The sequence below is a fragment of the Melozone crissalis genome, unplaced genomic scaffold (genome assembly GCF_028551555.1).
Source record: "Melozone crissalis strain CALT ecotype California unplaced genomic scaffold, PUWL_Pcris_2 ptg000013l_1, whole genome shotgun sequence".
In the NCBI taxonomy this organism is placed as follows: Eukaryota; Metazoa; Chordata; class Aves; order Passeriformes; family Passerellidae; genus Melozone; species Melozone crissalis.
The window spans coordinates 52,051,911-52,070,185 of NW_026535791.1; the positions used below are offsets into that span (position 1 = coordinate 52,051,911).

The window sequence follows — 18,275 nt, forward strand, 5'->3', positions numbered from 1 at the left end:
CTGCCACAGCAATACATGTGCTTGCAGACAATGCCACGGGGTCACACTCCACACTCCAGCCACTCGTGTCTGCTGCTGTGATTGCCACAGCCCAGTGTTTCTGCCGTGATTGTCACAGCCCAGTACTTCTGCTGTGATTGTCCCAGTTCAGTATTTTTGCTGGGATTGTCACAGCCCAGTATTTCTGCTGTTTGCCTTCACGTGTTCGTCTGCAGGGACAGCTCCCAGCCACCAAAACTGGGGGCACACAGCTGAGTTCCCAGCACTAGAAATTCACCCAGCACTCAAGTTCATGCCCCTCTCCTCAGGAGACCTGGAGACTCATCCCCTGGTTTGTACCAAGTAATTTACAATACAGATATTTCAAGACTTGAGAAGGAACATGCTGTATTTTGAATGGCCTGTTTACGCCCAAGAAATTCCCTGGATACAACATTATCAGATTAAACTTTTTTTCACACAGAAAAGTAGTATTTTCAAAGAAATAAATATGCAGGAAGCTTAAATCATAAAGAAAGTTAAGAATATGTGAACACTTCTTTCGACTAGATGGACATCAGCAAAAGCCAGAATCAAATATTGATCTATATTTCTGGATTAGCTTTCTGAGGTGTGCAACCACCTTTTCACAGCTGTGAACACAGCTCTGCAAAAAATTGATCATCACTCACTTTGCAATCTGAACTGCATGAATCATTAGTAGCTGACTTGTTAATTAAATACGGTAGCAGAATTCTAGATTAGTCCTGCCTTTATAAGAGCACCATTAATAAATCTGTTTTTCAATTTAGGAAACATCATCTTGTCACAGAGTAGCCATTGTATTTTTCCTGCCTAAGTATAATATTTCATTCATTACTTTGACAGGCCACATCATTTAGTCTATCCACAAGAATAAATTTCATCAGCTTGAAAATGTTATCTCTGTGTCCACAGAGAAGCCCCAGATGCACAATGTCTCACAGAAATCTCACAACAGAATTTTCATAAAGCAGTGGGCACACAGAAAAACCCTACAAACAGGTTGTCAAACCCTACAAAACAATAGGTTTTCTCATTTATTATTGGACACCACACAAAATGACTGGTTGAAGAACTCTCTTCTTCCCATTTTTCATTCTTCAGCCACTTTCAGTGTATGCAAAATGGAAAAATCACTTTTCTCCACATATTCAACAAGGAACCCAAACAAATTAATCTCTCCTTAATCCTTTTGCATTGCATATTACAATATGAACATGTGCATTGTACAATATAGTGCAACATCTGTGACTGTCTTATTTTTGATTTATCAGTAATATTTATACAATCTATCCCTGTTTTCCCTCCAGTATGGCATCCATGGCCAACACTTGTTCTTTCAAAAGACAGCTGGCAAACACTCCTGGTAAAACTACTTAGGAAACCCTCAGAAAACTGGTAGTTTAAAAGGGATTATTTTTTGAAAGTTTCTGCAAAACATCTCATGCAATCAAATTCCCTAGCACTTATTTGCTAGATATACATGTACGTCTTTTATATATACATGCACAAACAGAAGCATCCTTTGAAATCTAAAAGTATTTATTTAGGGACTGCCAGATTGAACACATGATGATTAAATGACTAGCACTTTGAAATGCTGAGGTAGCAATACTGCAAAAATACCTGCTGAGATTCCACTCTGGCTTCATTAAGCAGACAAAGTCATCACTGTGGAAGTGCAAGATTGTCTTTTTGGCTAGTGCTTAATCAGACTTCAAGTATGTATTGCTAATAACTGTGAATAATAAATTAATTCAAAGACCGGTTCTTACGTGCATATAGAAGTCTGATGAATGGCTGCTAAGAGGTCTGTTCTAGAGACATGAAATATCTTATACACATTTACTAAGTGTATTTATTAATTCTCACAAATCCCTAACACGAACTTCGCTATTTTCTGTTTTAAGTATGCACAAAAGGAAATTTTAGAAAATAGCAACTTATAAAACAAAACAGAGACCAAATAAAGAATAGACACAGTTCTTTTGTACACACTCTAAGGAGTGTAATTGATCAGTGGTGCTTTGCTAGTGCATGTTTCTACATAAACAAGACAGTTATTTTACAGCAAACCTGTGGTATTTTAAAAGACTTCCTTTGCCTCCTCTTCTGAGGACAAAATTTCTCACCTACAAAATGAGTGTGACCAAAATTCTGTCTTTGAGGACCTGGTATGTCATATCTGTGGTATGACAGCTTTGGAATTATTAGATATTGTACCTATGAACCCAACTTCCGCTCCTTCAGTAATTAGATTATTTTGCCACCCCTTCCCCACTTATTGTAATAAGTTGTCTATTCTCTTTTACTACCAAAACACATCACAAAAAAAAAAAAAAAAACCCAAAAAACTCTAACCAGTAATCCATAATTTCTACATTTAATGCTATAAATGTGAATTATGTAAAGGTATGGTGTCCTACCTGGAAGGCAGAAGCAAGGAGCCCAGATTAATTTGGTATAAGATACAATGTATTTTTCTTACAAATGGTTCTTTTTACTTTTAAACCAAAGAGAAAATTTGTGAGTCTACAGCAAAATATATGTACTCAATTTCAGCACACTCCTACAGGATTTCCTCATATAGAATATTACTATATTTTTACTATATTTATTACTAACAAACATTGCTATTTATTACATTAGGACTGGAGTAAATGCATTTTTAGATCCTGCCTTTTCTTCTACAAATTGGTAGGGCAACACTGATTTACCCTGGAGCTAAACCAAGTTACACCAGGAGCAGTGTAATTCACTCTAGATTTGCAGAGCTGGTACACAGAAACACAACATCAGTTGGGTTGGAAAACACCTCTGAGATCACGGACTCCAACATCACCACCTCACCTAGACCATGGCACTCAGTGCCACATTCAGTCTTCCTTTAAATCCCTCCAGGGATGTGATTTACCGCCTCCCTGGGCAGCCCATTCCAATCTCTGATCAGCCTTTCTGGGAATAAATTCCTCCTGCTGTCCAACCTGCACCTCCCTTGGGCAGCTTGGGGCTGTGTCCTCTTGTCCTGTCACTGTCTGCCTGGGAGAGAGGCTGATCCCATGTGGGTACAGCCTCCTTTGAGGTATTTACAGGGAGTGACAAGGCCAGCCCTGAGCCCCCTTTTCTCCAGGCTTAACACCCCCAGCTCCCTCAGCTCCTCATAGGATATGTGCTCTAGACCCTCCACAACCTTTGCTGCCCTTCTCTGGGCAGAAATAAATAGCATTTACCTTGCATCCAAGCAGAGAATTAAATCCCCAATCTCATCACTAGCACAATAAGAAAAATCAAGAATGCAAACCTCTACAGCTCAAAATCTGGTCAAAACAGAGAGAGGTGTGACTAGAAGCCAAGGCCAAAAGGCTGTGAAAGCCAGTTCAGTCTATGGTGTTTGCAATTGTTCACACACGTTTTTGTCAACTCTGCTGGTTTTAGTAGACATGCAGTACAGGGGAATGTGTGCATGGAAGAAAGACAGCAAAAGGGGGAATTTTAGCAATAAGAATAATAATATGGGCATTATAGAATATTAATACCTACATAAAAGGGACGTTTTCCCCTCAAATTAAGAGGTTTTGTCAAAGAACTCTGCAGTTCATCTTATTTTAATGGATTTTGCTTGCTACTTTCTATCATATAATAGTTCATGAAACAGTTCATAAAGTCCTTTGGCAGAAATTAACTGCATTTGTTGTGTTACAGTGGTTGCAATTAAAAAGGCAGTATTTCCACACTGCTACAAAATAAAGTATTAAACAATAAACTGCAGTCTTCTTTGTGCTTAGAGAAGAAGCAAGATCTTATCTAATGAGGGAGAAGCCTGCTTCTTTTGAATTACTTTAAATAAATGCAATTTTCTTGGTTAAAGACACTGAATAAATTATACTAGTGATGTGCTTTTTAGATTAAATTAATCTAAACTCAATTAATATCCTATATTCACAGACAGTGTAATAGACTAAATCAAGATCAGTGTGATGTCCATTAAAGGACAAGTAATTTTTAGCTGCAATATATACAAAAATACAGGCTTACAGAAAATTTTTCTTAACCACATAGCTGGGGTTCCCATTTATTCTGAAACCATTACAATACAGCCTTAAATCTCAGACTACAGCAAGAAAAAAGCATTCCTTCTTTTCCAGAGCAATGTTTAGTGCTGCACACCAATCTCTCACACAATTTATATATGTAGTAACTCATTATTTCAAGGGAAAAAAATGCATTAAACATATATGTCCATGAAGATGCAAGAGCATTTCAGCTGCACTACATTCAGTGCCAGAGATTATAGTTCCTACTTTGCCTACAGAGGTTGCAATTTGGAGGATTGTTTCAATTTCAAAACCAGCCCTTAATTAGTTTGTGTTACCAATTGATACATTTTTCTCCTTAAGCTATAGCATGGTTATTTTTGCCACATGATAACATGCACAATGCGTTTAGTTTTGCTATATATTCTTAAAATCGTTTTATTCCTTTTACAAATAAATTTGCCACCCCCCCCCCCCCAAACTCCTTTAATAAACTGCCTATTTTTACTGTCCAAACACATCATCATAAAAAAGACAGATGCCCACGCATTAATCCATAATTTCCACATTCAGTGCTCTAAATGTGAATTATGTAAAAGTATGGTGAGTTACCTGGAAGGCAGAAGGAGCCTTGTGGTTAACTATGTCACTTATACACACAAATTATTACAATTAATTCTTTAAAAGGTGAGCCCAAGAGTTGCATGATAGCATGGGTTCAACACTTAGTCTCCAAAACTGAGGAAAAGAAAAACCTGCATATACTTCAGTCCATTATTTTCATAAATATCACAACCCATAAAATGTATTAGATATTTACAATCTGACAGCTCAGTGGCAGATCACAGGATTTCATATTTATGATTTGGTAGTCCATATGCAAATAATTGTAGAGGTTGTTGCTGAAGGTTGATGTTGGCCAGCTTTCAGGCACCCACCCAGCTGCTCTCTCATCCTTCCTCCTCAACAAGCAGGCAATGAGATGGAAAAGGTCATGGATCCTGATAAAGACAGGGAGATCACTTACTAATTATCAAAATGGACAAAAGAGACTTGACTTAGGGAAAATTATTTTAAATATTTGCAAATTAGAGTAGAATGATGAGGAACAAAAAAGACGTAAAAGAACATAACCCTTCTTCCCAGGCCTTCCATTTCCCTCCTTCATTATGATTCTTCTGGTTCCTTCCCCCACTCCTGCAGGAAGATGGGGAATGGGGTTTGTGGCTAGTCCATGGACCACAACCAGTTTCTCTGCATCAGTCCTTCCTCCTGAAGCTTTTCCACTGATCCAACATGAGTTCTCATAAATGGCTCCAACATGGGCCCTTCTCAGAGGCTGAAGGCCCACGTGGGCCCTCACTGGCTGCCTAAGTTCCTTAAGGCCAGATCTGCCCACTCCAGAATGGGTTTCTCCATGGCTGCAGTCTGGACACCAAGCTGCTCTGGCATGGTTGGTCCTCCATGGTTGGTTCTCCATGGGCTGCAGGGAAACACCTGTTCCACCATCACTGCTGCCTCAGGACGCGGGGAAGTACCTGCTCTGTCATTGTGCACTTCCTCCCCTTTTTTCCTCTGACCCAGGTGCTCACGAGATTGTTTTTCACACCTTTTTCCCCTCACTGCTGTATTCTCCTTTCTAAAATATATTTTCATAGAGGCCCCACCAGTGCCCTGCTGAGGGGCCCAGATGTGGGTACAGAGGGTCTGTGGAGTCACCTGGAGCAATGTTTATCACAGGGCAGCTCCTGTTCTCTCCCCATACCCAGCATCCCTGGCAGCCCCACCACTACCAACACCCAGTGCACTTATTTACTGGCCAATAGCTTGTTTCCATACATCACACCAGTCTACTCAATTCCTCTCTCTCCCAAAGCAAGAACTGAATGTACAACACCTGCATTTACTAGGAAAAACAATAAACTAAGTTCCCAGTATAACTGGGGACAGCTTTTCCCTGGTGCAAGCCACTACAGAACACATCAAACAGGACAAAGAGATTCACAAGCATTGATGTTGGCAAGGCTCATGCTAAGAAAAATCCACATAATGCTTGAACCAGGTGATTTATACAGACAATCTTCAGACTGGAATAAAGACTATGAATAATTGTTTTTGTTTATTGAGAGAAAAAAATGTATACAAAATATAGAAATAGCTTAATGTATTCATTGAGGAACTCTAATACATAAATTCATTAGGGAAGCAATAAACATAATGCATAAATTAATTACTTTGTGCTTATCCTCATTAAATGCTGCTTAATGAGCTAACAAGCTTGAAAAGCAATGACAAATTGTGAAAGTGCATGCACAGGATTTCTTTTTTTTAATAAACCAGCATGGTAGCTCTGGATACAGGCTGGTAACATTTATGCAAGGTGGTCACTTTATCTTCTAGCCTTCGTGAGCAGGCACCTTCTGCCAAAAGTTTTGAATCTGTCAGAAAAGCATCAACTTTACAAAGTTTGATTGCTGAAAGTACTTTTAATAAGTTTCAGAAATCACCTCCTCCTTAAAATTAATTTTGTAGAAATTAATTTGTATAACAGGACAACTTAGAGCTTCTTGAGAAATATTAATCAGAAATCTATGTCCACACATGCATATGTATGTGCACACACAGATACACACAAAATGGGAATATATTGCCACATTTGAGAATTACACTCAGGCTTTTGTGGCCTCTCATTGTTTGAGAATGAAGAACATGTAAACTCCTTGCCACAGTCACAAACTGGAAAGAGGCCAGGTAGTACTGAAGGAAGTCATATCCAACACCAACACCAATTTGTGATGGGGTATGAGCATTCCAGCATTAACTGAGCTGTGTTATTAACATGCTATGGAGGACTTGGTGGCCCCATTTGTCATGTCACAGATATAGACTGCTTATGCTCTCATTTTCTGCACACAAAGGCTCAAAGTGCCATGTTCCATCTTGTGATTTAAACAAAAGAAAAAGAAAAAAGCCACAATATCCATTTTTCACTCGCTCTTTTCCCATGCCAAAATTGACCGAAGAAGGCAAACTGCATCCCAGAATACATTAGTCATATTGATATTATAAATGCCTTTATTTTAAGTAAAATATAACATCTTCAAATTATTGATGCATTAACTAAGCATAATTCAGTGAATGTTTCAAAACACAGTTCTCTCACCTTCCCAGGACACCCACCATTCACAGTGAAACTACCAGTGCTACCTTGATAAAATATTTAAAGCAATCTTTGACCATTGCATGAGCAAATATTTTCCAGATAACCTTGGGATATTAATCCAGTTTTTCAACCCTTAAATTGTTTTTTTTCTAACTCTTTAAAAGTTAATCAAAGTAATGTAATTTCTCTTTGTAGGGACAATAAACAGATAAAGTAGTATTCTGAACAAAGACTGTCAGTTTTTTTCAGGGATTCTCATTCCTTGGATTATGCTCCTTTTTCCAGGATATTAGTGTGCCTAATTCCTGATTCCTTGAGAATCATGAGCAATATCAAGCAAATTTTAATGCCTATGATTACATACATACACACATCAAAGCATTTTTCAATATCCTCCAGCATGACCAATCCACACAAGTAAGATCTCAGTATCAGCTGTCAGCATGAGAACACTTTTGAAACAAAATCCAGAGGAAATCAGCAACCAAAGCAGCATCAGAGAAAGCTACAACATTAATCTTGGATCACATAAAATATTTTGCATTGCTGTGACAGCATCACATCATAATAATAACCCCAACAAATACAAAAAGAAATACACTTCACAAGAAGGCATGTGCTGATAGTACACAGCTACCAGAAATTCCTCCCTTAAAAGTAAATAACTCTGCAGCCTGATGTTTGAGTAAACCTTCAACTATTTTAAAACCTAGTCACTCTGCAAACAAAACCCTATGTCCATCAATCACACTAAGTCTTTAGACATTTTCAATTGATTTTGGTCACTTAAGACTAATTCACAAAGGATTTGGAAGTCACAGCACAGCTAAATGCCATCTCCATGATTGGATAAAAACATGTATTAAACAAATCAAGACATACTCATGTTACAAACAGGTCCTCAAGAGTTTTGTGCTGACACTTAGGCAATAAGAGAGCTAATGAGAACAGCTATATTCTGCTCAGCACTGTTTAGGATACTAACAAATTAACTTTAGATGATTTGTCATCAAGTCCCTGCAGGAAGAAGCCACACTATTTAAGGGGGGGGAGGAAGAAGAAAGGCAGCATACTCATCTGTGGAAGTCCTTGATCCCAGGCTAACTACTGTGATAATAGTAAAAATGACACTAGAAATAACATTTAACAGGAAATAATTTAAACCATTTATCTCAGTAAAAATAATGTATTTTTTATTTATTGACAGGCACTTTAACCTTCATTCATGCCTTCATTTTCATTAATCATGATATGTTTTAAAATGATAATATTGAAAAGAAATTTAAATGCCATTTGAAAGAGAAGGACCACAACTCATGGCTTCCCAAATTTACACAAAAAAGCAAATGGAGTCATAAAATAAAAACCAGGTGGTAAGGGATGAGAGTGTTTGGGGTTTCTTTTTCCTGTTTTTCTTTAATATATCTTGTTATCTCACTTGTGGAACCATTATGTCTGTGGAAGAGAAAAGGAAAGGTCAACAGTGGCCAGTGGCAGCACCAGCTGGGAGCTGGAAATGGCTTGTAGTTTTCAGCTGTCAAATGTTGGCTAAAATGAAAGAAGTGCCAATATGAAATAATCTGCAAATCTGTAGCTTTTTTAAAATTAGCAAGAAAAAATGAGAGATTTTGAGAGAGCAATTCAAAGTCTGTTATAATATTATAGTTACACATAAAGTACTGCAAGTTGTTCAGTCTCACTGGTTCCCAGGTTAGCAGAACTCCCACCCATGTTCTGTGCTTAAACACCACAGCAAAACAGCATTCTGCATTACACTTGATCCACTCCCCCTTAAAATACCCTGAATGCCTTTTTTCTGTGGCTGCAAAGTCTTGTGAAATAGACATCATCAATAAAAGGAGACTAAATAATGTATTTATTTTTTCAATGGTATCCATGACTTGCCAATGTCTTAACAGCAATGAAAGACAAAAATGTAGAAACAATACTGGAAAGATGCAGGAATCACCAAGTAGCTGATTGTGTAGCAAAACTACACAAATATTTTCTGGCTTTGTGTCCAATCTCATGCTTTATATACAAAACTGTAACTTTTGTAAAATGGATGTGTCCTTCCCAGCAGCAGGCTCCCTGTGAGACCTGTGTGTGCTTGAAATGAGAAGGAATTCACATATGCACACCCAGCCCACTAGCAGGACCTAAAAAAGAAGAGGATATGTTTCCTCCACAACTGTGAGTTCAGCAAATGTCCTGCAATAGCAGCCACAACACTGCTGTCCTTTCTGGGAAGATGAGCTAACATTTAAGCCTGGAAGGGCCCACCCACCCTTAGGCATTCCTAAGTGCCAGCCTCTTTAATCAGAGCTGATTGCAACCTTTTGGAATGCACACAGCCATCCTACCAGTGCCACCACACTCCACCACCTCGCACTGGCCTCTCAAACATTCTCATTCCCAGTGTGGAAGAGGATGCTTGCATTGAGTCAAGAGCCAAGGGTAGATGACATAAGTGCCTATGCTTGTCTTTCTGGGCACATTTTTTGGATTTCTAGACCGGACAACTGGTGCAAACAGCTACAGCACAGTATTGTGGTCCATCACCCACATCATGCATCACAAACCAGACCAGCAGAATTTACCTGCCATGCAGTCACTGCACTACACAAATGGATATGGCCATGCATGGCCTGACACACCTACAGACAACCTGAAGTACTGAATAAGGCTTTGTCCTTAAAATATAGACCAGTATTTTCCTTTCATCCTATTTCCAAGGCACAGTACTTTCCGTGGTACTTGCTCTTGAATTGCTGACAAATTCAGTCCTACTAACTGGAACTGAGCTGACTCTTTTGAATCCTATGGATTTGTCTTGAATTACAGTATTTAAAATAATAAGACCTAGCTAGTACAACGATGGCTTACTACATAAAACAGAAATGGAGTGCGCTCTTAGCTAATGAAACTCCTCTGACTTAAAATTTGTTTTCTATCTTATTTGTCCCTGTGGACATTACCTAGTTTCCCCTCACTCTTCTCATCTGATAGACTTAAAGCTTTTGGGGGGCCATTTATTATTTGTCTGTAAAGGCCACTAAAGCCCAAAGGTTCTGAAGTACTACCGAATTTCAATGTCCACATCAAATAATGAGGATCTTTGACTGCTCTTTCTAGCAGACACAATTTGTAGTAGCTGTATTTAAAACTAACAATGAGAAGCCTGTTTGAAAGTAGTGTTTTCCTTTCTTGGAAAAGTATATAAAGAACATGGTCAGACCATCTCACACTGCCCTCTTGCACTGTTGGGAGCCAGATTAATTACTGACCAGGTACTCAGGTCCACTGGAACACAGCTTCCCCCTGGCCCATGGAGAGCTTCAGCAGCAGCAGCAGCAGCAGCAAATGCCACAGCCAGCAGGACGCTGCCCAGCTGCTGGGGGCTCTGCCTTTGCGTGCCCAGGATTCCTCTTTCTGCAACAACTGCACAGCTCCCCTAATCCACGGCCTTTTATTAAAGCTTTGTAAGGGAAATGCAACATCAACCTCAGACATTCTCTGTCTGACTAGAAGTTGAGGAAATATGATGGTGGGACATGGAGAACATCACCAATACAAAAGCCACCAGTCCCATACCAAGGAAAAAAAATCACTTTTTTTGGAGGAAACAAACAAACAAAAAAATCCCTCAGGATTCTGGAAAGAAATAGCTACAGGAACTGAGTATTAATGCACACATAAATTCAGAAAGCCTGATTAGTAGTTACACCAAAAGATGAAACACACAAAAGTTTTACCCTATGGATGAAAGTTACCATGAGCCAGCCTTAACTCACTGGGATAGGATTCCCCACCCTGATGAACAATTTTGGCCTCAAGGCACCAGCTGTCTATTACACTGTCCTGCAGGTCCTGCATGCTGTTTGTACACATATTTCCTTTTACATGGGGAGAAAGTATATGTCTGGAAACATAGAAAAGATTATTAGATACCAAAATCTCAGTTGATACAGATTTGGAGCAAATCTACGGATGGCTGTCACTGTCCACTTACCTCTGCATATTAAGGTATAGTCACCATCAGGGCTAGGGTCTCTTTACTGATAGTGCTCATATTAAAGCACAGCTAGATCGGATATTCAGGAGTGGTTCCAAGCCATTTCTATCAGGAAGGAGGGGTTAGTTAAAGGCAGAAGACCTCCTGTGAGAGTGCTAGAGAAATGCCCCAGGCAGAGGAAGCCAAGCTTGGCAGGGTCTGTGCCCGTATCATTGGTCCAGAGCAGACCCTGAAGCAAATTAGCCAGCCAGCAATGCCTTATTTACTCCCCTTCTTCACAAGGAAGTACTTCTCCAGCCCTGGTAGGGATACTGAATTCATTAGCATACATGTGGTGTGAACAATCAGGAGACTTGAACCTGGGACTAAAGTGAGAGCCAAATTATTTAACACTAAAACACACTCAGTGAGGAATAGTGAAAGGGCTCGAGGAAGTACCGGGCCCCTGGACATCAAAAACAGTATCTGTCGTAGGAAGTAGAAGCAGAGCAGAGTAGCTTGCAGTGTTTTTATATCCTTTCCTTTATATGGCTGTGTTGGCACACTGGGATGTAGACGAGCATGTCCTGCTGGGAAAGGAAGAGATGTGACAGGACTGAGGAATGGTGAGCCCAGGGCACGATCTCGCATGCTGAAGCGGCTCCGGCTGTTTTGCATTAAACGCACATGTCCACACTACCAGGCACACAGCAGCTCTGCCTATGCGGGAACCATTTTCTTTTACAAAGACAAATAAGCAAAAGATTAGTTTAAAAGCCTGCTACAACTGTGGCACAATAAAAACAAGTGGCAAGCTTTTAGGCTTAATTGCTTCGTCAGTTCAGTCAGGGAATAAGGTATTCTGAGCCTGAGAGCTTGTCTGTTTCTTTTCCAGTTACATCTATTTAACTAATAAGCAGATCTCTCTCCAGACCTTATTTATATTATATTATTCCAATGTGGATACAAAGCTCCCCATCTTCCAAAACATTAAAAACCTAGCATTTAAAGAGAGAAGGTTATTAAGTCTTAGTTCTGCAAAACATGAACTGCTTTCCAGTATTAAGAATTAGTCAAATTTATCAATCTCTGGGAAGAACAAGTTTGCTCATCAAAACTGAGACAACACTTGAGAGACTTTCTCTGAGGAGAAAATTGCTATGGACACCTGCTTGATGGGCCAGGATATTCTCCACCAGGTTCTCTGCCCAACTGAAACACTACATGGGTTACCTGGAGACAAGCTACCAAGAACATCTTTATCCTTGTAAGGCCACGCTACATTTCAGAGCAGTCTTGTGGCTGCTCCAAGTTGCACCTTATTATCTGTGTTTATAAAAAGCTGCCTTGGCTATAAACCACAAAAGCATACAGCCAGTAAACCCTGGCTACACCCTGAGTCCTTCTTTTCATCCTCTGAAGGCCAAAGATAACTGTGGTATAACAAGATTCAGGAATGCCTTTTCCACTAGGTAATATCTGAGCAGAATTTGATCCTACAGATGCACATTCTAAGGCCAAAGTCATTTGGGTTTCAAAACCCGACTATAACTTTTTTTGGAAAACACTTGACACGTTTTGTCCTTGCCACCATGTACTACTATTTCCTTATGGACATGGTCCACACAACATTGTCATAGAAAGCTTTCTATAAACACTAGAAGTTAGTGGCTCTGATATCCTTAAGGGTGAATTTTCCATAAAAAGTCTTGCTCCAGCACTAATTGCAAAATTAGCAAGAAGCTTACGAGTAATTAGATTGGGGTGTTAAATCATGAATGTTCCTTAAATAAAACTCCTAATTAGGACACACCGCATATTTATCTACAATCTAGATCTGACAAACAGCAAAAACTTTCCTTTTCTAGCTGATATCCAGGACACTGCCAGGGAAGTACCAGGCACTCACAGAACTCCCTTCAGGAAGGCTCCTTTGACTTTGACAATTACAGGCAAGGATGCATGTGCCCCTCCACTTTGATACAAAAGCATATTGGCTTAGTAGAGACAGTCACAGCTGTAAATCCAGATACCTACCACCACAAAGGTATTAATCTCTCTCTTCTGATGGCATAGGAAGTTTGGGCACTTGCTCAGATTAAGCTTCCGTGATGGAATTTAGCTGCTGATACCATAAAAATGTAAATCTATCAACACAATCCCACCCTCTACATGGCATTTCTCAGGCTCTAAGATAAATGCAGTTGGGTAGATGCTTTTGTTTTATTACACCTAATAAAACACCACCTGACACAAACACATCTCAACTGAGAATTGATCCACAATAAACTAGTGCAATACAAACAGCCAGTTACAAGTTTGTTTACAACCCCTTTACACCAAAGGTACTTAGCTGCTTCAAAACAAACCCCACGATTACACTGACATTCCACACATCCTGCAGGCAGTCTTTCCAAACATTTTCTACCTTGTTCTAATTTCAAAACAAAATAATCCATTTTCTTAGAAAAACAGATGCACAGATTTTTAGGTATCAGAACATTTAGGTTTACACTAGTTTATTTTAAGTCCACTGAATATCATGTCATGTGAACACAAAATTCCTACTTGGAAGAAACATTTCACCCCCAGTTTGACATTGACCATCATAAAAACTAATGTCTTCTGAACCACAAGCAGTATCTTTCAGTTACCTGGATTTTACTGTCTGAAGTGGCTCTGTTCTGTTTTTCTCTTGGCAACTCAGCTGAGAGGAACTTAAGCCTAGTAGCAGCAGAAAAATTAGCATGGCTACCATAGTGCCTGTGAGGCTTTATTGGTGAGACTGTTTAATTAATTTTTAGTCCAACTTTAAGTGCCCCTTTTTATGTAACATCACAGTAACGACCCCATTAAAAAGATACATATTTGCTATATCCCTTAGAAGAAAACCTTAGTCATCTCTTCCTACAGCACAAGGCAGCAAACTATATTTTTGGTAATATTTTTCTGCTGTTGCAACTTACAATAAACTCAATTATTTTGCAGTGGATACATTCAACCCTTTGTATTAAAATATTGATTCAGGCTGATAGAGATGTTCTGACTGAAAGCAGGTTGGGTGTTTTTTCAGAAAGAAAAAGTTTTGCTGAAACAATGAAACAAAAGCCTTTCTGCAAATGGTAATGCAAATCTAGTATGTAATTTTGGGGGAAAATGTAATGATCACAGATTTCAGCTACATTACTCAGTAGCTGAATCTTCACATTGACACCATCAAGACCTGAAGCCAGGTCCAACACTTCAGGTTGCACACCTTGCTTTTATGATCCCAAATATTTTAAGGAAGAAAAAAAATCTTTCCCTGACCAAACTGATGTAATGTTTGCATTATTACTTCCAGGAATGAGAAACTGATATTTTAAAGTGAAACATTTAGAATGAACAAAAACTAAAATCCATTATCCAACCCTCCTCTTTGGCATGTTTAATAAGACATGCCAGGAATATACATACTTATACCATGAATCAGAACATGATTTATTAATAATTGCTCCACAAAAAGGCTGTGTGAGTACTTCCATGTATACACAAATATTACTGTTTATTTGATTGCTGTGAAATGTCTCAAAAAAGATAAATGCATTAACAGCTATGCTTGGCACCACATGAAACACACACCTTAGGGAAGATTAACACATCTAAGTGCAAAGGTTAGAGTTAGATGTCTGCCAGGATGGTTTTTTTATCTTATTGAGAAAAAAATTATTTGTCATCTTTTTCAGAAAGATGCAAAAAACTGTAATTCACATGAACTTGACAGAGTTGTAAACCAACAAATCTGTCCCAAAAAATGGGAAGACTCTCCAGCAGCTGCTGTTGTTGCCAACATGTCACAATACAAATTATTTTAATAACAGTCAGTAGCAGAAAGAAGGTGAGGTGGCAAAACCACTAAGAATGTGCAAGTAATGTTTGCTAGACTATGACCAGAAAGATATGAACAAGTCAACACAGAGGACTGAGATGTAGCTGACAGACTCTACAAAGTGGACCATGCTGCTTTTTTAAGGTTGAGTTTTTTCATTGTTGGTATTGTTTAGTTTTTTGTTATGTTTTGTTGAGATCAAGTCAGATGAGAAAATCTCTATTTTGTCACTTTTTTATAGAACTGGACAAAGAAATCATGTTCATGAAAATCTGAATAAAAGCAGTATTCAGATTGGAAGAATTTTTTTTCTGCTGCATCTCTCAATTGAACAAAAAACCCTTTTCTGTGTAAATGTATATTGAAACCTCATATTTAAAGAAATCAGCCTGAAGTAACTTGTTGGTTAGGAAAATTGGGTGAAACAGAAGAGGCTGATGTTCAAATCTGTAATTAATCTCATTCAAGTGTCCCATTTATAATGGCCATTTACCTTATGTTCACTTTGTCAGAGCTCCATTGTCTAAGGTAAGAAATCATTCCCTCCCAAAAGAGTAAAAATGTGGTTGAAGCTGCTGTTTCACTACAAAAATATTTTAAGGCAGCTTTAACCTGGATGTCCATTTTCCTTGATATGACACCTTGCATAAGCACAGTATTTTATAGATGCCTTCAAGCAGGGATCTGAATTTAGCACTAAGATCTTATTTTACAGGGGTGAATGCCAAATGCTTTTCATCTCATTATGCTGGTTTGAAATAACAGTACCACTTAAAAGTAACATAATGACAACATAAAATGCAAGAGCTCTTTCAAAGCAGTGAAATAAACCATGATGGTCAGTTGCCTCAACCAGCACTACAAATTCCAAGCAAATCAAGCTCCATTTAATTCCTACTGTACAATTACAGAATATATGATACCCTGTGTAGACATATTCAAATAACTCTGTACACTTCCAGCTGGAATTATTTAGAGCTCCCACTTCAAAATATTTTGATGTTTATTCTTGTTACACATTAAATACAGGTTCTGCATACTATAAACATTATTGCTAGTACTTAGAAAATTATTCCATAATCAGGAAAGATTCAATTCATAATGAAAACGTATTATAACAGACCCAAAATATATAAAGCCAATTGCTGTCTGGAAACTGAGCTCTGGCCTAACCTATGCAATATTAGACAATTGGCTTCCTCTCTGTTCCTTCCTCTTACAAATTGCATGCTGTACCTGTGTCATCTTTTGAGGCCAAGGACTGGCTTTCTCTTTGTGTAATGTGATTTGCAGCTGGGATTTCTGAATGCTGCTACAACACAAAATTACTGCAACGGTTCAGAGCTCTGCTCTACCAATCACCCTAATCCCAGTCTTTATTGGTACTTTTAATGGCACCCCTGCTGCTACAGAACAATAGCCCACTCAAGAGAATTTGTCCCATCGCTTTGAGTCTACTGTAAACACACACATATATACATGTACTTCTTACATAACACCCTTTTTTTTTACGTTCAGATGCTGATAATGGAATCTAGAATGTTTTTACACTCACAAAATCATTCCCGAAGCAAAACATCACCTAAAAGGGCTACTACTTCAGCACTGCCCCCTCATTTTTGGTGTACTGATAAAAGTGGTAACAGGACTGTAAGTGGAATACATAGGAGAATAGAAAGCTCAACAGGAGAATAGTCTCTTATATAAAGTTGAGGGAACAGGAGTCGAGGGAAAACACGGTCTGCCTGAGATTCTGCCCAGGAACAACCCACAGCAGGAGACAAAGTTCCTAAAGTGACTGTGTCAACACCTAAATTGCATCATACCTCTCCTCCTGAAGCACACGGGATTATCCTGACACGCTGCTCGCTACCTTGCCAGAGGGAAGGAAAAGTCATTTTTCCCCAGAGCGATCCTCCAGATCAGGATCCCACTGCCAGCAACCCCAGCCCTGGGGCAAAGCCAGGGCTGCCGGTATCCAGCCTGGTACTCGCAAATTTCCAATGGCGAGAGCCGGGAGCAGGAGGGGATCCAGCGCGGCACGGCGGCGCTGGGGACAGCGGCTGAGGAGCCACCTGAGGCGAGCTGGTGCTGGAAACCAGCCCGGCAATGACACGGCTCTGAAGTCTTTCTGTCACCCACTGGGGAGGCACACTCCCCACAAAACATTGGGATTTAACCCACTGACACTACCGTTGGGAGAAAACGTTTATCAGAAAATCTCCATCCAGCTGCCTGTCAGCACAGATTTCCACCAGCGGGCTGGCAGGATCCGGGCAGCCTCTCCGCCCCAACCGGGGGCTCGGGAAGGACATCCACAAAGGGGCTGGTTAAGCCAAGTGCCCACCTGAGGGAGCCTGGGCTGGTTTCTGCCCCCGGCACACAATGAGCCCCGCGCTGACCCCGGGCTCCCCCGGCTCTCTCCCCGCCGGCAGCGCGGGCGGGTCCTGCGGAGCCCGCCGGGGCCGGGCACGGACACACGGACAAAAAGGAACACGGAACAGATGAAAACGCACTTACACCACCACCCTCCTCGCTCCGCTAATACTCACAAGAGAATACCGACCAAGCCCTTCCGCAAAAGGCGCCTTCTCACCAGCCCGCTCTCGGCACGGGAGACCTGCGGGGCATCATCCCCGCTGCGGAGCGCGCCCGCCGGGCCCCCGCCCTCATCCCTCCCTCCCCAGGGCGGCACTCACCTCGGGGGGACGAGGCCAGGCTGAGGGGCCGCCCCTGTGCTGGTGCCGGGCAGCGGCGGGGCGAGGCGCACTTCCACTTTCTCCGGGGGTCTTTCTTTGCCGTGCCGTGCCGAGCCGAGCTGAGCCGAGCCGAGCGGAGCCGCGCCGCCTCTGCCTCCCCCGGCACTCCTCCCGCCCGCCCCTCGCCGCCGCCTCCCCGCGATGCGAAGCGAAGCAAGGAAGGCAGGGAGGGAGGCAGGGAGGGAGGGATGCGGAGCGGTGCCCAGCGGCCGGGCCGGCTCTCCCGGCACCGCCCCGCCCCGCTACCTGCCCGGGCAGCCCGGGGGCGACACCCCGCACCCCGGCAGCCCCCCCGCCGAACCCCGCTTGCATCCCTCTGCCTCCCTCCGCAGCGCTCACCTGCCGTGCTCGGAGCTCACCCGGGGCCCCCCGCAAAGGGCTGCTGCTTTTTCGGGGTTTGACAGGCTTTGTCCGCCCCTCTCCTTCGGCAAACTGC

General features: G+C 40.9%; 1 protein-coding gene across 2 annotated transcripts in view; it reads right to left on the minus strand.

The window, feature by feature from the left end:
• The window catches only part of MYO16 (myosin XVI), a 361,146-nt gene extending 343,288 nt beyond the window's left edge, over positions 1-17,858 (minus strand). Inside the window, exon 1 of one of the 2 annotated variants that reach the window (XM_054271509.1) lies at positions 17,780-17,858. The gene's annotated coding sequence lies outside the window, so the exon portion shown is untranslated. Of the gene's footprint in view, positions 1-17,632; positions 17,708-17,779 lie in introns of those variants that run through there. The other variant, XM_054271511.1, reaches the window with a different exon arrangement.
• Between the last annotated feature and the right edge of the window lie 417 nt (positions 17,859-18,275).